Raw genomic sequence first — 21,112 nt, forward strand, 5'->3', positions numbered from 1 at the left:
AATGTTTGATATTTGGAATCGCTGCAAAAATAAAGACAGGGAGACATGGGGAATCCCCACACATACTGGAGGATTGTTGATGAGCTACATGATTGGATGATTCTCACTGTGGCTTGCTCACATAACAGGTTCGGAACAACTGACTTTCCCTAACTTCATTCAGAAATGATTGATATCACAGTAATATTGTACCAGACGGCTGTCTGCCATTCTCTGTGGGATGCATACTCCAAACTCATAAAACGTGTGGGTGAAGTCCTTTGTTGTTTCAGCATGAAAAGAACACATAATCCTCCGACATCTGTCTCGACGAGTTGTTGGTGTGAACAGTGTGAGATCGGAATTTAGACAACTTCCAGTTTCCCAGGCAAGCCTGGTGGTCGTACATCTTGCCATGTTTACCACGTCAGACGACAATTTGTTATTAAGTAAAAGTTTGTAAAGCACATTCACCCACCAAAGATGATAAATAACCTCCTCGCTGCCCCTAATAATTATCCGCACACAAATTCTTGTTTCCACACATTGCGAAACTTGACTGCTTGCGTACGCGTGTGGAAGTTCCTCGTTATTTGTTTCTTACCACCGCATCACCATCGGGTGTGGTCTAGATGGGCACCGGATGGAAACATCCCTAATTTACCCTGATTCAGTAGAATTTTGAAAATGACTGAAGGGAAATCATAAAGATGAAAGATCCACCATTTGTTTAATCAGAAAAAAATAACAAATGATTAGAGATAGAAAAGGGCCACACGCCCCATGGACTCAAAGAAAAGTGGCCTCCAGGCCGAATTGAGCTTCTCATTAATACACAATGGTTCAAATAAAAAAAGAACACACATAAACGGGCATGCGGGTATGACATTTGGCCACCCCCAAAGGAATTAATGGGCATAGCCATAGTGGCAAAGGTCCCCGAATATCCCCAGTACCAACTCGCCAGACTTGAAGATGGACATCGAAGATGTCATACCAGCTGACAACCCTGACTGGAGGGGGACAATTTTGATCTCAGAACAAACTCAAGACCTGCCACAACTCCTCCAAGAGTTGGAGATAGAGTTATCTGAGATGGGCGCAGATTTTACAATTCCTCTCTTGGACGTGATTTTCTTGGAAGCAACGTATGCAGCTATTATTTTCTATTCTCATCTGGACTTTCTGCAAACGATCCTAACCCTGAATACGACGCACCCCCCAGTTTCATTTCTAGTGTTTTCCCCGGGTGACTCGTTTTGAGAGACGACCACCGGCGACATTTAGGGACTACCTACATCACCTTAATTCTTTCGATCACAAAACGTCCATGATAATGTAAAGAGTTTTTTCTACTGCCCCTGACCTTGATATTTTTTTGCAACGACAACTTCAACTTTTCCATTGCAAGATGGCTAAGCGCCGGATGTAGCTGTTGTTATTTTACCGGGGATATACCCGAGCCCGCCTTGTACTTCGCCGACTGACGCCCGACCTAATCTTGTGATGACGGCTCCCTAGAGGGAAGCATCCGCTTAAGTTCCAAGTAATCTCTGTTACAAATTCCGAGAGCTTGTATACTAACATTAGAAGGTGGAGCAAATCCAAGTTATTACCCTTTGAGCGACTTGATTGGACTGAGATACCTACCTCCACCACGTGGTGGCACTGTGATGCTGGGACTGAGCAAGTACATAATGCCATCGTAGCAAGCTTGGATTACTGTCGGCCGTGTTTTCTCGGCGTGGCAGTCAGTCCCACATATTTGTAATCCACAATTATCGACCCCATTGAACTCAGTCGTCAGGCTTAGTCTGTATCCCCATCCTCTGTTATCGTCGAGATTTGCAATGTTGGGCGTAATGCGGCCACTTTCACGGCGTGGAGGATCAAAGCGTTATCGCGGAAAAAAAAGGATCCCAGCACGGCAGCAGGCTCTCCATCGTGTCGGCGATGGATGCGTCATCTGTAAGAAGTCTGTTTCAACTTGTAAGGAAGGTGTTTCAACACGACGACGTGCTCTGCACAACAAGACTGGCCAGTGCATTGTTTGTAAGAGGGTGGTTACAAAACGCCAAGAGGCCCTGAAGTGCAACAAATGTAAAAGATGGCACCACCGCACTTGTGGCACAGGTAAGGCCTAAAACCTGTCACCCATCTTCCAATTTACCATAGTAATATAAGCTGATGACTTTATTTTCCATGCATCCGGGACCCTTAGCACAAGTAACACAAAATTTTCTCACCAACGTTTCAGGTATCACACGAAACGACTACCGACAGATTTGCCGTGAAGAGAAAGAACTGGCAATGTGGTCTTGCAGCCGTTGTAGGTTAACGGACACAGTTTCCATGCCACGCCGTTCGTCCAAACTGCGGACACCACAAAAAGCCTCAAAGCCAAAACGGAAGACAGCTGCCCGACCATCAACCGACGACGTCCTGGCAGAGGGATTGTTCAACGCGCGGGATCGCGATGCCCCAACACCACCCCGAACGTCCAATCCACCACCACGTGTCACTGATTTCCAGGCAGAGGGATCTTTCAATGTACCGGATCCCGCTATAGACCAAGAAGACTGCGTCTCAGACGTATGTGTGGAGGACAACTTGCCGCCGGACGATGGATGTGAACTAACTTTCTCTCTAATTGAGGGTGCAACAAAGAAAGGGAAGACCAAGCTAGTTGATAGCAATGGGTTCTCGTATACCGTGAAACGAAGACTGCCCTACGCTACTTACTGGGAGTGTTCGAAAAGACCACACGGCGCGCGATGCTCGGCATCCGTCATAGAGCGCAATGGTAACTTCAGACGCGGAAACAACAGACACATTCATCCACCGATTGTCAACGCCGCGACGAACATCAAGATCCAAGCAATCCTTCGGACAAAGGCGGTAACTGACGTCTTCACCTCGGCAAGTTCCATAGTGCAGGACGCTTTGTTAGACAATGTAGATTTGACGGCTCCTAATCCACAACTTTCAACCACCTCAAGCCTGGTGAGTTTTCTTCTTTTTGTACTATATGAACTTGAGACAAAACGTTCTGCAACTTGAATCTGGTCGATAATATATCCGTATTACGATCGCTTATTCATGCATTGAATGACAGGGACAGTAATGTATGTCGCTAAGGAAAAGTAACGAAATTTCCCTTGATCATGTGCCCGTTGTTTTGCAATGATTAGCATTATTATATATGTGTGTTATGTCACGTAATAGCGTGTCTAATTTTCCGTTAAATCGATACCTCATTCATTTGTCATGCTCCCACCTGACAATATCAGACACCATGTGGTTACGGACATTTCCACACCTTTCATTTCTACAAGGAATTCAAATAGTCTCTTTATAGGCCAGATCTTTGAATGTGGGATCATGACAGATCGTGCTATCATTATACCGCGCCTTTAATGAAATATTTACGGATAAGTTATCGACCGATTTCAGGTTTGCATTTGAACTTTTGTGCCAAGTTTGTTTGTCACCCTGGGTGTTACTACTCTTTATATTTTTGCTTGGAAAATGTTCCTCTTGTAGTTGGCAGCCTTCCATGAAACCTTTGCTCTCAATGATATAAAGGAAAGAGCGTGTGTGGTCTGGAACTTCCGCTGAATTATGTGAGGCTAAGCCTTGATGATTTGTGTCCTCTGGAACTCCCGCTGCAGTTATCTGATCTTAGTCATAGCTCCCGTAGGCGAACATTGATGAATATAAATTGGGCACAATAAGTTTGGAATATCAACTTTGGCTGATCATATTTCCGTTGTTTCTGCATCAATTTTAATGTGTTATAAATCAAAAGAAAGCGTGTGTGATTTCCTTTCGGTATCAAACTCCTACAACGGAAATATGATCAGCCAAAGTTGATATTCCAAACTTTTTGTGCCGAGTTTAGAAAAATGACTAGAATGTGAGTACATAAGGCAGTCATACATATTTGTTACTTTGATCATATTGCTACGGTTCTCCGCACACCCATTTGTGGGCAAAGTGCGTATGCATAGCAACAAGGTTTAAACCCTTAGAACGCTGCCACCGTGAAGTATTTATTTTAAATGAGATCGTGATAACTTACGTAATGGTTCCGTTTGCTTTCAGGTTCGTATGGTCAACAGGAAAAGACAGGGCCTGCGTCCAAAAGACCCAACCACCTTGGCATTCAACATTGAAGAGCAGCACATACCAAGCGAATTCCTCGTAGGAGACATCAGAGTCCAAGACCGACGTCATCTAATCTTCGCCACCCAGCATCAACTGCAGCTTCTTGCCTCGGCGAAGACCTGGTATATGGACGCCACGTTCTACGTTGTCAAGCCCCCCTTCAAGCAGCTATTTAGCATCCATGCCTTTGTGAGGGAAGGCGAAGTCCGCAAGCAAGTTCCCCTGGCGTTCGTCCTGATGGCGGGGAAAAGGAAGAAGGACTATAAGAAGGTTCTGAAGAAGGTCAAACGTCTCCTTCCAACCGTCCCAAAGGTGAAGTCATTTGTAATGGATTACGAGGCGGCGTTGTGGCTGGCGTTAGAAGAAGTATTCCCGGAGACGTCTAGAAAGGGTTGTGCCTTTCATTGGGCTCAGGCGGTGTTCAGAAAGATCCAAAATCTCGGGCTTCAGCCAGCGTATCAACAGCGGGAAGGCGCATTCAAGCACATGAGGTGTCTGATGGCCTTGCCGTTTCTGCCCCCAGAACACATTCCGGAGTCGTTCCAGACCTTGAGGCAGCTCACCGACAACAATCTCCTCAACAAACTGGGTGACTACATTCAGTCCACCTGGATCGAGAGTAGCATTTGGAAAGTAGAAGAGTGGAGCGTGTTTATGCGCCCGGTGCGTACAAACAATGACGTAGAGGGTTGGCATCAGAGGCTGAAGCAACAGGCACGACGTGGCAAGGTTCCATTCTACATGCTTGTCCATCTACTAAAGAAGGAAGCAGAGTTCGTTTCACTGCAAGTCCGCGCCGTTTCGGATCACAGACTGGGACAGTATCAACGCACAAAGTCTAGGATGATACAGGGCAAGCTGTTCAAGCTGTGGGACGAGTATGTCTCAAAAAAGCGTTCGACCTCTAGGCTGCTGCGAGCCTGTGCCAGACTCTATGCTCCAAATCCCGAGAAGTAAATACGAATGAACACCCATTGAAACTGTTGTGTTTCCGGTTACCCGTTCGCTTTTAAACAAATTATTGACAAAAATTTTTCCCCGGTCGCTGACATAAAAGTTTGATCCTTTGAGTGGAAAAATTGCTAACAGACTTTGTATTCAATGCTGTAAACTGTTCATGTTTTCCGTTTACTGACTATTCTCAACCTGGTTAACCAAGATGTAAACTCTTTGTATTTCTACCCATTGTCTATTGCCGATAATGTAAACTATCCAAATGGTTCACTGATTTCCGCCATCTTGGTTCTGTGTTTGATAAAGTAAACTGTTTATCTTATCTTTTACCCATCCTGGAACCTCTTTCGTACTCACCGCATCGTGATATTTCGGGAATGTAACCGGAAACACAACACTTTCCCTAGGCCTATTGTCTCTACATACAGGCCCTAATGAAAAGTTGTTGTAAGATTACTGGGTTCCTTGACTTTAGATAAATGTGTTGTTTGGATCAACCTGATAAGAGAGTAGACCTGATGATTGAGTTTGATAACTTTTGAGAATTGTCGGTTGAAAATATGTAACTCGAAATGTAACTCGAAAGAAAACCATTTTTCTACATATAAAGTAATGGGGGGAGGGGGGCGCTATCAACCAAAACTCAATACCTACCACATCTCATTCGCGGACTGAAGATGAGCTAATTGAGATGGAAGCATTCCTCTCTCCGATGTGGTTTTCTTGGGAACCTCATATACAGCTGTGATTTTCTATTCTCTTCTGGACTTTCTGTAAACGAAGAGTTTTCTTCTAAACTGGTAAAAGAGTAAATCTGATGATTGAGTTCTATGGCTCCGATAAGTGTGGGTTACAAATATGTTATCTTGATTAAATTGTTTACAAGAAGCAATTCATGGTTCCTGCGTCAGATTATTTGTGTGCCATTGTGTAACTTCTATGATTCGTCGTTCGCCTGTGGTATGACTCTGGTCTAGTTGTTCATCTATCTGTGAATAAGTGTGCTAATCAACTTTATATTAATCAACATTTTTTGAAAATTACAACAAAAAATGAAATACACCCACTCTCCCACTCGTTCAGTCAAGACAACAGACACAAATTGTTTCTAACGTCATCGTTTATTTACATTGGGTAATCGATCATTCTTTGGCTTTCAAGAAACTAGTAAGACTGCTCTGCTTCTTATTGTCCACACACTTGCTAACACGTCGCCTTGTAGAATCTTTAGGAGGAATATTGATACGAGGCTTCTTAGCGCGTGCAATGCCTTGAGGTATTTGCAGAGGACGCTTCTTGGTATCACACTGACAAGAAGATGTGAAAATATCAAAGATATCTTTGCGCTCAAACGGAGGAAGGGTGTGGGGATCTCTGCTTATGTCATATGCCCATTGTTGAACATCTACCGCTCTCTCCACCCGCAAAGTACCGCTGTTGCCCTCATATTCTATAAACCTAAGTTCAATCACCTTCAACCTGGCAGGCTGATTTGGTAGCTGGACGGCTTGGATGATGTTGTGTAAGTCTCCCAGGCGTAAATAGAATGGACCATCCTCAAAGAGCCATTTAGTGACACAGCGATTGTCGTCTCGTAAGATGACAACATCAGTCAGTTCATGCAATGTGGAGTTGTGTTGAATGATTACTCTATCGGTAAAGCGTTTCGGGTACAAAGTGATTATGTCATTGTAGTAATAAGCGCTTGGAGCAAGCCTTTGCTTCACTGTGATGAGCTGACACAATTGTGTAGCAAAACTAAATCTGTTGCGGGTGTTGCGGCAGAAAGAGTCCTTGTTGGTAAGATAGCGATGCTTTCCATCAATAGACGTGACCAAGAAAGGGGTAGATCGAGTCTGCGCAGCATAGCGTTTGCCCATATCGAGGCTGTAACATTCTGTAGTATCTGTCATGGAAACAGAATACACATTATCCTTTTTGTTCCAGGAAGACTGATCCACATCCAAATATCTTGCTCCTGGCAACACGTCATTACTAAGCATGATACGTGACACGGGGCCTCCAGAAATGTGAATATAGCGTCTACTCAGGTCAGTTTTGGCAAACATACACCAAAAATCACACACAGAACCAGAATCAGGCAAAGGCCACCACAAGTCAGGTTCAGGAGGCTCGGTTATACAATAGTCTTCGTCATACCACCAAATTGGCACATGCGGCTCGTTTTCTTCTAAATCTTCAATGTACATGCGTAGTTGAGCAATATCTGCTTCATTGGGTTTCTTGGGAAGATCAAATATAATCTCCTTGAAACCAGATTTGCGCTCATGTTCAATCTTCTTGTCCCAACTCTCGATTTTCTTGATTACGTGATAAATCTTGGCGCGTTCTTTCTCCGTAAAGTAGGTACGTTGTTCGTCGGGTGCAATTAGGCATTTGGGCATCGCTGTTACGGACAAGCGACTAATCGTGTTACTAGCCGTCTCCAAGCGACTTTCCCGGAGCAAGCGTTTTTTTCTCTCAGCGCTCCAAGCTTTTTCACCCAATTCTTTGCGCTCAATCTGTTCTCTTCGATAGCGAACGTCAGGCTCTTCTGGAGCATGGAGCAAAACTTGTAAGCTATTTTTTAAAGTAGCTGAGACCTGTACATCATGTTTCCGATACATGTCAACAAAAGTCTGAGCAGTACAAACGTCAACGCCCCTTCGTTTACAGTCCCGGATGGCCTGTTTGGTAGCCAGCGTCTTAGGGTTATTGATGTCTCCAACCTTTTCCACGCTTTTCATCCAATCCAGGGGGATTAGGTCGCCGTGTGAGTATTTGTCAACCAACGTCTGATGTGTTTCGGTTTCGTCTAGCCTTTTCAAATTCTCGCGAACCTCACACGATTCATCATAGGCCTGTTTTAACACAGAAGGGGTAACACGTTTTCTCCATTGAGGCACATAGATATTCTGCTCACCCATCTTCTGACAAGTCGGGAGATTCTGATAAAAATCTTCCAGTTCGTAATCAATTAGGTCACAGAAGTCATTGATTGGCTGATCGGCAATTTCTTGGGCGCGCATACGGACAGTTACAAGTTCGTACAGCAGCTGGGCGAATTCAACAAGACCGTTTATGTCATTGCGTCCAACCATCTTACTCGTAGCGATTTGAGCAGCACTCTTAACTTTTGTCCTGTCGGCCTTCATGCCTGTTATACCGGCCTTGTGAGCTACAAGAGCTAATGACCCAGGAATGACTTTCTGTCCGTAGTAACACTTTTTCTGAAACATGCATTGGAAGAGAAACACCTTTTCTAACTCAATCTTGCATGGACTCGGAAAAATTGAATTCAGGTAGCTACAAAACTGTTCTTGTTTCTCAAAATACCTGGTAAAAATCTCAGTAACGGAGGCGCGATTTCGACCGCAGAGATTGTTACTAAGACACGTCATTCGACCAGCTGCACCACTGGTGGCATTTATGTCAGAAATCATTACTGAATCCGTGTCGCCATTAACGATATTCATGCCTTGTTCCTTGGCCTTACGTGCAACCAATTCTATCTGGTCCCTCCCAACTTGTGTAATGCTTGAGCCCACAGGAGGTGCAGTACGCACAGACACACCATAAGTGGCATTCATCGCACACTTTACGGACTTCTGTAGTACGTTGAATAGCCCCTTTTCTATACTGTCGGTGGCCTGTGCCATTTGCTTCTTGTATTTTGTGCGCATTGCAGCCATGATTTCCAGAAATTGAGGCATGATGCCGTTAAAGATGTTGGGTTTTGCATAGTAGACGTCAAAATTGACCCGTTCAAAGTGGTGTGTATATTTACATAGACGAGGATCTTTTGAACCGCCCACTTCACCACCACAGTTTTCATCTTGGCAAGCATGTTCCACCACGGGGCGTACATTGTGGAGTTCAACGGTGGTGTATTGATCAGGATTTAGCTGATTCTTTGCAAATGACTTTCGTACAAGGGTCGTGGCACAAATACCGTGTGCCCTTTGTATAGATGGATATTGACCGCTGAAATCAAGCACCGAAATAAGTAGGGAATACAGACCTTTGTTTTGGACTGTCCTACCAGCAGGGACTGCTAACCTGTACATGTCTACTTCCTCATCAAACTCGTGGCCAGGCATCCATAGGGGTCCCTCGTCTCGAATGATAGTGGTGTCAGGCATATACACACCTTGTCTGTAACTAAAAGAAGCCAAACAAGACATTACCGTCCTAACCATCTCATTTAGAAATAGTTCCCTGTAGGGAAGCGAGCTAATTTCTGCCATTCCTGCAGCGAAAGTCAAGGTCTGTAATACGTTGGTCAACGCACAAGTAATTCCACTGTCTTTGAGACAATAGCCACAAAAGAGTTCAAGGTCTTGGATGCTTCCATTGCGCCATGTATTTGTCATGTTCTCATATGTTACCTTCTCATCGTGAACTTTGGTGGTGTTGAGCCATTTTTCTGCAGCTGTTTCCAATTTGCAGCCACGATTTGGGTCCCCAACTTCTAACATTACATCTAATAAGGCTACAGTGTGACTAGCTAAATTTCGATGTTGCTTAGCCAATACCATTGCTTTACTGATGGCACATCTGGAACCTTCCCCTGATTGACTGGTCGCTTCAGCTTCTTCTAACGTGGACTGAAGAGGGTAGCTGTCTGGCCCATTTTCATCTATGATTAGCATGTTGTCCCAATCGTGATGATTGACATTCGATTCGCCCAATGCCGTTTGTTCATACAGTTGGTCCAGATCCTCATCCGTAATAACATTGTTGACTGGTCCACGGGCCCTTTCGATTCCTTTAGCACGTAGTTCAACCCCGACGTCACGAAAGTTTTTCTTGTTGGGTTTGCGACGGTACTTAATCTGGATCTGATCCAGACGGTTAGTCAGTGAAAAGTTTATGTGGCGGGGCCGACTCTCGTTATCCATCTGTACTTTTGAATGGTAGGAGATGTAATTGGTCATTTTGAGATATTTCAGTCTGGCAACAATGAAGGGTAAATCGAACTTGTGTCCATTGAAGTAGCCCACGATGTGACACTTGCAGTTTCGCACATAATCGATAAAAGCGCTCAGCAGATGTGTCTCTGTTTTAAAGTACCGCATAACTACATTGGATTCGTCAAAAATGGGCTCCTTGATTCCTTGCGATGAAATCCTACAGATGTTGGCCACATTTAGATTCGTAGCAGCCCGTTCCTCTCGTCCACCATCTTGGCGCCGACCGGCTAGCAGCATAAAGTTTACGGCTTCTACAGGCTTGTCGGCCATATGATTGCTCAGAACCGTGGAAATGAGGTTGACTTCGAAAGAAGACTCGTCTCGACAATGGGGGATGTAAGATACCTCTATATCAAAATATATGGCTCTAAGAAGCTTGGTATTAGTCAATAACTGCTCTATACGAGCCGTTCGTTGGCGATCGGTAAAGTATTGACTTACCATGACCTTTTCCCAGTAACACTTTGCAGCCAGTCTCAAGTTGAATTCAATCCGGCATTGCTCTGCTAAGACGTCGGCTTCGTGTTCATGCTCATCTATCCGATCCGTCGTATTTGAAATGTCCCTCCAGAGGCGGTGCATGGTTGTTCGCCATATTTCGATTCCAGGACTCGATCGACCACATACCAAAATGGGGTAAACACACGCTGCCTTAAATTCTTGCCACGTACAACCCTGACCTGCACATGTACTAACCTTGTTTAGATTATGACGCAATACTGCCTTCAAGGCAGGGGAAGAGCATGTCTCCAAAATTGCGTCAAATTTGTGCCGTATAGCTTCAGTGTGCTGCCCACGATCCTCCCAGGGTATTCTGAGGTCAGAGTTGGTCTCAAAGCGAATATCCTTGTAGTACGCCGTTCCAGATTTGAACGGGTGTCGGGAATGAAGGTACTTGGCTCCGATCGGTCCGTTCACGATGATAGTTCCAAGTACCGAGGCGCGATTGGCTATGAACCATTGTGTGTGAGGGGTGATCGAAGAATTGAGTAAGTCAGGTAAGAACAAAGAGCCGATTGTGAAATCTTCGCGTAGCATTTTGCGCAAGCGCCACAATTCTGGATTCTTGGTACCCCCGAAGTATAGTTTGAGATGGTATAGACTTCCCTCTGCGGCGTGATTGAAGGGGAATTTGTGGACGATTTTAGCATCGACTATTGTCTTAATTTCCAGTTCACGCATTCGATGGACAACATTGCTCAGATAATGGGGTGTGAACCATTCAGAAATGGCCTCCTGATCACGTATGGTAAGCGTCACGGAAGGTCGGCGTCCATAAACGTTTAGATAAATCTCTTCCTTGCCGTACTTATTGAGTTTTGCTATCTCAGGTGTCATGCGACCTTCTACGCACTGAATGACTATTGGCCTTATAAAAGCCGTAGCATGATCCACACGTAGAGTGGATAATCTCACCTTCTCCTCGCATTTTTTGAGGATATAAGCTGGTATTGTACCACATTCCTCCCGAAAACACTGCTCGCTGAAAGGCTCGTAAGCATTAGTATATGTGAGCTCAGTTGTCGTCATGGCGGTGGTGGTAACAAGGCGAAGGTGGTCAATACTTCTCCTGATTGCAGCTCTAGCTGTTCTTGACCCTTCCGTCTACCATCTCTTTCGCCTGATCGGCATCCGACCCAAACAGGGTGTGTTGATGACCACGCAGACAGAGGCTTACTCTTTGTCTCAATATGAACATGGCTCTTTATATGGGACGGCGTATAATGGTCCACTCCCGTTGGATGGTGTCGCTAGCATCTCCGCGAATAATGGTTCGGTAAGTGGGCGTTTTGACGTCACGGTCAATTATCATACCTCAGCCATAGAATTCCGGTGTCAGGTTGTGCGAAAGGACAATAGTGTATCAATTGCTTGGATCCATATTCACCCTACCCGCAGCGCGCTTCAAGAATCCCTGCGATATGATGTCGTAAAGAATACCATGAACAAGTTAAAGCCATGCGAGCATGCCATTGCTGAGAATAAGCAAAATGTTGGGACGCGCATTCGCGTCAAGAGCTGTAACCATGACGGGAACACTGTCGAACTGACAGGGAAAATCCTTTACCCCATAGAGGCTGATTATAGCGAGTGGACATGCAGCTACAAGGCAGGACCCACAAACAACATGGTCATAGAGGAATTACGTTCTCGCTATCTCTACTATATGCAAGTACCCGGCCTGTATACAGATTCGGGCCCTATCGACCGACACGAACTCAAAAAAGAGGTCGAAGTGGTCATTAACCCCAATGCAGCTAGCCAGGGCTTTGTTTCAGTCGGATGTCGCGTAAAGTACATGACGGAAGAAAACGACTTCTATCCTAGGTCTCTGAAATGGGCTTATGAACAAATGGTAAGACCCCCACTCAAACAAGGGTACATTCGTGGACCTAATGGGTTCTATGTAATGGGAGACATATATGGGCGAACCAATATAAAAGACCAGCATCCAAATTGTTATTCGCAAAGCAGCAAATACGAAATCACAGACGATGTGCTAATGCAAGCCGGGCAAGGTATGAAAGATTGCTTTATGGACGAGCGACATTCCTCTTTAATCTCTGATGCGACCTATACCCTTCTGACGTCAACGGGTCACACTCGATTGGGACTAAGGCCCCGTATGATTATTAGCGGTCACAAGAGTTGGGTATATGGCATCGAAAGTATCACTTCCAATAACGTTAACGCAGATAGTGCGGGTGCATATGTTATATCACCTCTCAACTCAAACAACTACCGATGTCTAGACATAGTCGTGTCTGAAAATGACACAGTAATCAAATTATGTCTGGATGGTCATACTCTGTTTCCCTGGGTGAAAAGCCTGACCAAGATGCTTGCTAACTACGATATCATAGATGCTCCCATCTTTGAAAAAAACTCCATCCGCTGCCCAAACCGACCTAACCACATCAGATATTTACATGTTATAGCGAAGCCAGACTGTTTTCTGGATACTGTCCTTAAGCCAGCAATAGGAGCAGATGAATGTGACCCTCGTGCAAACGGCTTTATTGCCTTAGAAACGTCTCCTGCTGACGGATTTACAGGAACAATTCGTTTCGTATCGGATTTTAGGACAAAGCGGTGCGTCACCACTACATCCATTTGCGGATATCAACAACAAAACACCACAGGGTTGGGACCGCGAAAAAAGATCGTAATACTTCCCCCACACGCCGGGCTGGATTACGATAATATTTCGTTAGTTCCGCATCATGTAGGTCCAATTCTTCCTCCCCCCGACTCGTGCAAGTACCGAAGGACGCGACTTAAGGCCCCCCACCGTACAACTCAGCACGTTTTTGATTACGTTTATCTAGAACTCGATAAATACTGCGCCAATTCCATTTCCTGTGTCTTTGTGAATCCTGGTGTACGATTACGCTCGACCACAGAGGGAAAGCATATTTGCGGACAACGATTGTCTCCGTGTACTCCCCGTACCAACCATACTAAATCAAACATACTGACCCATGCTCTGGTACCCGTCTCGTACTTTAAGAATGTCCGCGAAGAATATGCCAATATCCGTTGTGGTATGCTAGGTTGGGACAGTAAACCCATAGCAGTGGACTCTGCTCTACGGTCCCGACTGGCGTGCGATGGCTCTAAATTCAACAAAAATTTCTTGGAGCCAACCGAACCACACATAGGTAAAGATGGGCAGGGAGTTATGCTTGGTGTAATTGCCGAAAATACCTTGGAAAAACTAGATCTCACATGTAAGCCGATTCCCCCCAACTGTCAAAAATATATAAAAGACGCTACCGAATTACGCGTAACATACCGTGACCCAATAGCGACGAACATTGTTTCAATGCAGAAAACCCGAGATGAGAAAGTTCGTATGTCTTTGGAACATTTTGCCAGGTTTGGAGTCGAGGTAACATGCAATAGGTCAAAGAAACCTGAGGTTTCCGTCAGTGTCACGTCTACGACAATTCTTCGCCGGGCTTTCATTAGCTCTTGTGATTTGAGTGATTATGAAATATTTTCTAGTCATGATAAATGTTACGTTACGTTAAAAAACAGCGCATGTGCTGCCCCTATCGAAATCTTAACCTGGGTCAACGGCGACCTTACACACCATCGCCAGTACCAAACGAATACAAACACGTCCATCAGGTCTTACCTCGGAGGTTATGTTTATAGCGCTACCTACGCCAAGCATGATACTTTAGCCGTACGGAATTGTTCCTTCGTCACATCAGTCAAAGGACAGAGATTTAACACGGGGGCTCATGGATTTTACCATGGACGCTGTGACTATACCCATCCCCCATCTGTGATACTTTACACGACTACGGGCTATCGTGCGACACGTATCACATGCTTACGAGGGGGGTTTACCGACGGTTGTCCAGACAGCAAGCAAATCACCTCGGTTCGTTTCCACCTACATCTATACAAGACAGACCCTTCCATGGCCAATAACACCTTAGTCCGCACTCTGACCTTCCGGACGAGCGTACCAACCACGAAACCCGTAGAATCAGTCTCTTTCCTTCACTCTTCTGATAACCCCCACGTGGCGGCTTATATGGAACTACCCCTATCATATGTTATCCTGCTGCTTCGAAAAGAGGGCATCGACGCCATTGCAACATCATGTGATACGGAGCGAGAAGGTGTAGTTCAAGTAGGAGCGGCCAATATACTATCCATTCCAATATCAATGGCCGCAGATACACTATCGGTGAGGAAGATACCCAGAGTTGCAAGACCACCGAAAGAGCCTGACCTGATCTCACCAGTCATAGACTTGGGTTTATTGAACACTGCCATAATTAAGATCGTCTTTCCCATAAGTTGTATGGTGACCATTTCTATCGTTGTCTTCGGCATTATCATAATACGCAACCTACATACTATACGGCAAGAATTATATCATGATAGACTATAAGCGAACTGGTGAAAATTGATACAATACTCAAAGAACTGTAGCTATGTTCAAGTAAATCATTTATTCAGAAACAATTAACCACTTTAGTGATATTAGATTTGCAGAAAGGACATTTCTTCAGCCCGTCTGCACATATCTCACATGCGCCGTAATGGCCACAAGGTTGAAACCACATGCTATGGACATTGGTGTGGCACAAGGAACACACGTTGGGGGAGGGTGCATTCAGTTTGCGTACTTCCCATCGCCCCGTAGCAGCATTCTTTTCGATGGCGTAGTTTGAAAAATCGATTTTGTAGCTGAGTTGAGCCACGCTACACCCATGCACGTTTACGACCTGGGTTTCATAATCTACTTCTTTCAGTATGTCGAGAAACTTATCCTGGTCCTCTCGCTGAATGAGGAAGACGTCTTCTCCAGTCATATCTTGTCTATGTGCCGGACCACCGCTTAAGGCCATGAACTGATTGTTGTAATTAGCAACGAGAAGGCAGCAGATACAGAGAGAATGCTGTAGATTCGTGTCGTCACCTTGACGCGGATGGAGTAACTTGTGCAGCATCTCTGTGTAGACATGTTTCTCCTTGTCCGAAGAAAGGAGTTGAGGAATGTCGATAATCATGGATAGGGTCTCATTTGAATAGGCCACACGTCCCGCTGTAAAATCTTTGGCAAGTTCTGTGAAAAAATACGAGGTATAAGTACACTGCTCTTTCCTATTACAGCGGCGTTGCAAGGCGTCTTTAATGTCAAACAGCATGGCCGTTACTTTAGGGTTATCAGTTGCCAAATGATCCACCCAATGGGTTATGTCCGGTGTCAATTGTCTGGACAGGTCGGCCCCAAGATCAATGCTGCCAAAATTGTGACAACATATGTCCATCGAAGGCGGCTGGGTGCGCTTGTCTAATAGCAATGCCGCTTTACCGGGCTCATTTAAGTCAGGAAATTCGTCCACGAGCTCTCCGTGCGCAGCATTTTTGGCGAAATCTAAAAGCTCCTCTAATAAGTCATCATTATCCTTGTCTGTCTCTCGAGTTACGTGCAATATATTTCGAGCACCTCGAGACGTATGTATATTAATGCCTTGATCTTCAGTAGGGCCACCGTAAGTCTTTTCTCGGCTTCCCATAGCATGAACTTGCCCCATCAGACTAGACGTGCGGACCAGCGTTTCTACAAAAAGTTTATAATCCATCTCGTAGGATTGATCGTTCGGTGGGTCGTGCTGGTCCTCCAGAGCCTGCTGTTTGATGTCTTCATGTGCATCATAGGTGGCCGCTTGTTGAGTCATGTCCGTCCCCAACGTCTCATTCCCATCTGTTACAAATGATGTGAATGGTGTACCGCAGGCGCCATCATGTAAAGTGTCCGTACTGACCTTAGGCAATGATTCAGCCGATACACCCATAGCCTGTTCCTGATTTTCTCCTATTGAATCAATCTCGCCAGAGTAAAAATAACTATCCCAAATATCGTTTTCATCTTCAGGTTTTGGTTCATTTCCAGTCAAGTCTCCCAACTCAGACGGAAGCTCTCTGAGAATGCTCAATAGATCGGACCCCAACGTTTCCATGTCGCACTATGGGCTGTAATCGAAATTGATTCCGTTTTTTATTCATTCATCGAACGCACGAGACAATTCGAGATTGGTCGAAGTGGATGGAGGCGGAGTCAACACCAGATTATTGTTTCGCGCCCAATCACACATTTCAATCTCACTATACACTGTCGGGTAACCAAGCGTTGATTCGAGTCTCGCGTGAGAGGAAAGAGAGGGAACTAAAACTACTTAGAGCAGAGACAACTGCAACTATGCTGACTAACATCATGGACGGATGGTTGGATGCACCCTCAGTTCACGAGCGGCCCCGCATACTTGTGTTATATGGGACCAATGTAGTACGTGTTTCTTCGACACTCTGTGTACACGATAAGTTCACGGTATTACAACAGGATAGGGGGAAACAATATGTTATGGTTGTACCTTTCTTCGGATCCGGGATCACTGGGGAGTATATTCTAAAATTCGGAGATTTTCTACAGGACATGCAAATTGGCTCCGGCATTGTTTGTGCCATAGACTGTGATCCACCAGAAAAAGCCCCCTTGGACAATCCGGATGTACTATTCGTGCTATGTGAAAACGACCAGGCTTCCAAGCTGTATAAAGACAAACTAGTCCGACCCCTCACTGCGACACCACCAACACCGTTATCGTCTAACGCCCCCCCGCTTGTAGTGTCCTGCCCATTGAACAGTCATGGGGCTATCACATCCAATTCTTTGTCGGTAGAATCCAATACTTTGCCGTTTGAAGACGTTACAAAGTTTTCGTCGTCACATCTCCCAGCTTACCATTGGGTTGAAGACGAGACTGTGGATAAAACCGATAATAGTATCTATGAAGAGCAAACATATGTCTCAGGTAGCGAAAACATGGATACGACTTATGAAACTTTTGATCTACGCCCCGTGGAAACGTTTCTATTCGTTCCAATTTCCGAAGCGGATCTTGGACCAAGGATTCATATGTTCCCACCTACATCAGCGGAAAACAACCGCAACATTTGCGCGGATGATTCCATATCTTCTCCTCCATATACAGATATCCCAGTGGCACGCTCATTCCCCATTAATCTAGAACTCCCCAATCCACCAAACCACGCCCCGACGGTACCACAGACGAGCGCAGCGGCGATACCTCCCGAGATTGCCCTTCTTCCCCCCGAAACTCAGGTCGTGACGACTCCATTTCGTGACCTTTGAAGAAAAACTGTCAGATAAAATCGGCACTTCAAGCCCAGAACATGGAAGAAGAGTCCATGCAAATTATTAGCAAGGACGTTCTGGTTGAGCAACTGCGCTGCAAGATACTAGAGACCCGACGAGTAAATCTTGCATTGGAAAGGAGCCTTTCATGTATACAAGAGCTGCGGGACAGGCTAAGACAGTGTGAAATATCTATGGCAGAAGAGCGCCATAGATACAATGTACTGGCTCTTCAGTATGTTAAGAATGTTGGGAAGATTCCCAGCAAGAGTTCAAAGACCAAGTGTGATTGATATGTCTAGGGTCTCATGATGAAATAAAATATGCTATGCTCTTTCCTACTAACCGGGTGTCTGACATTATCTTTATTAAGTAGAAATAGATTGACCTGGTGCTAAATTGGATTAGATATTTTTGAGACAACGATTATAATAACTAACGTTATTTGTAATGGGTTAAAATTTTATGGTTTACGTCATCTGGCTAGTATGTGTCAGACAGGTATATGACAGAAGGTGTCCAGCCCGGTGGGAGCATATGAACTAAATTCGTCCAGACATCCAGTCTGGATGTAAACTAATGTATTAAAACTTGAGACGGTTTACTAGGTAAGCAATGTAAACAAAAACCAAACAAATACATTCTTAATGTAGCTATGTGCTGCCGAGGTCATAATAATGATGACATACCAGATTATACGGTACAGTATTAATTTTTTATTGTATTCATTTCTTTATCTAGGCATAAAATATTGTCCATGGGCCGTATCAATACGACTGCTAATGTGGTCTGGAAAGACATCATACAATGATCAATACCATCGATGTGCCTTATGAACTACAGCCTACATGAACTTTGCTAATTCTTCAAAGCTTTCTTCATCGTTCTCATCATAATCATCATCATCTTCTTCATCATATAAACTAACAGTCGGTTCGTTGATCATCTGATGCTCGTCTTCGCCACGCATGATCTTGTGCAGTCTTGGCACCAACTCCGAGAAGGCCTTGTACACGGGCGTGTCCGTATTAATCTCCGGAAAAAGCTGTTCTCTCAGTACCTTGGCAACTCCATCTTCCCCAATGCTAGAATGCAGGATGTCTGGGTTGTTGTCAGCTCGCGGCAGGAGCGTCTCACCCATATTTTTGAGAAGATGTCTGGCAATTTTGTTGATATTATGTTGACCAGACCAAATGATAGAGACAAACTCACCAATTGTGATCCTGTTGAGCAAATTAGCCAGGATTTGTTCGTCACCTAATTTCGTCATTCTGACAATGTTAGGGAAGTGAGCCAGAGGAGTGATCACCAAACTTACCTCCTTCCGCGTACCAGAACGAGGTACACCTGCAACAGCCGCTGTGATAGTGTTCCGTCGAAATGTGTCGTTCACCTTGACTCGACTGAATGCTGTGTCTGAATTTTTATATTGTGTGTAGTATGAAGTGAAATTCACCTGCGCCAACAGTGCCATTTTTCGGGCAATGGTCTGTGTTGTGAACGTTTCGGTCAACACTCGTTTTCCACTGCCAATGTTCTGCCCTGTATATGTCGTATGGATGGGCACATGTGTCATCTCCTTTGGCTTAGGGTTGGGGTCGCCTACAGCTTTGGGTCTGACAGGTTTACCATTAATCAACCGAATACAGCTCGCTACCACTCCTTTGATGAAGTCGTGGTCACGTTCAAACTCTCTGTCGCAGCGCGATGGCTCAAGCTTTCTTGGCGCTCCATAGATCTCTGAACTTGTGGCCATTATCACAAAAGGCGCAATTAGCTCAGGCTTTTTTCTGAAGAGTTTGACCAACCGGGACACTGTGAATTTGTTCTTGTCGTAAATCTTAGCCGATAAGTTGACTATGTCCCTGGTAATTCTTTCTGAAGCGTCTGCCATTTCACACTTATCAACTATGGTCCTGGCCAGCCGCAGGACTTCCAGCATTGGTTCGAAGAAGGCCTCAAAATCCTTCATAATCGCTTCAATTAGCCCTGTTAACATGTTTCTTTGTGTTCCATCTTGGCGTTGTTCCAGGTACTGAATGCACCATTTAATCGCATCTTTAACCATAGTAGGATTGACCGTATGAGGTAGTCCTAAACAATGCATCTTAACATTATTGGCAGCCGTGCATAAATCCTTGAAAAGGTTTCTAGGTTCCCGGGCGGTTTTGTTGTATGACATGCTATCAGACAACTTCAAAAGAGGCCATGGTTTGAACGTCTTGCCGGCATCACAAGCCACAATCTGCCCACTAGGCAATCTTAGGGTCTCGGTGGTCACCGCTTTATCACCGACCTTGTCCCCAGATCCATCCTCGTCTGTTCCCTTTTTCTTCGTAGCATCCATATCCAGATCGCTTTGTACCAATTCGATCTTCATGTTCAAAGGCATACCGGCATTGACACGGGTTGTCAGCTCAGTAGAGGCCGTTTCATCCAAGCGCCACGTACCATCAGTATCCTGCTTGGGCAGGTAGACTGGTACCTCGGCATTGATACGCTTGAAGTGCGGTGCTTCCTTGGCCGTCATGTATTGTTCGACTACATGTTTGTTCAGAGCCTGGGGCACTCGATTGGCAACGGTCCGCACATTGATTAGATACCGCACCAAGGCATAGTATGCATACATCTCGCATCGCCGCATGACGCTTGAACCAGCCGAATCGGGGTCTAGCCAACTTATCAACTCCCCATCCGTAGAAGAGAAAAGGGTAATGGCCGACATGGCATTCTCATCTAGCTCTTCTGGAGTCATGTTGAGCTTTGTGGCAACGTGAGCATGAATATTACGGATAGTGGTGGCACTGTTTTCCAGGTAACATTCCAGCATCTTGTCAATCACCCCATCTGGAGCCTTGGGGTAAAACACCTGAACAAAATATCGATTGAACATGTCGCACACAATTTTACTCACATTGACTCCCTGCTTGCTCAGAGCTGCCCACTGTTTTAAGTGGGCGGAAATCTCTGGTGACATCTTGGCGAACAGCTCGGCCTTTGTTATTTCTCGGAGGGTATTGTCTGTCACTCCTTTAACAAGACGTGCATGAGTGACGGCACGAACAAACTTCTCCATCTCCTGCTTCATCAGAGCCACTTCATGCATTTTACTCATTTTGGCATCGGGTTCCCGCATTGCGCCTCCAGTTTCTTGCCAGTTGAAATCGTCATCACCAAGATTAGCGGCTACCCTCTTACCATTTGCGTTTTTAACCTCTGAGGCCGAATCTGTGTCACCCCAACAGTTGGCTCCTGTAGCCCGAGCCCGACCACCTTTCGAATTTCCTACGATAGTTCCAGAAGTAGTAAAGGTTCCATGCTCGGAAAGGAGTGCCGTACTGTCACCCTTATAACG

The sequence above is a fragment of the Branchiostoma floridae genome, chromosome 13, assembly GCF_000003815.2.
Source record: "Branchiostoma floridae strain S238N-H82 chromosome 13, Bfl_VNyyK, whole genome shotgun sequence".
NCBI lineage: Eukaryota > Metazoa > Chordata > Leptocardii > Amphioxiformes > Branchiostomatidae > Branchiostoma > Branchiostoma floridae.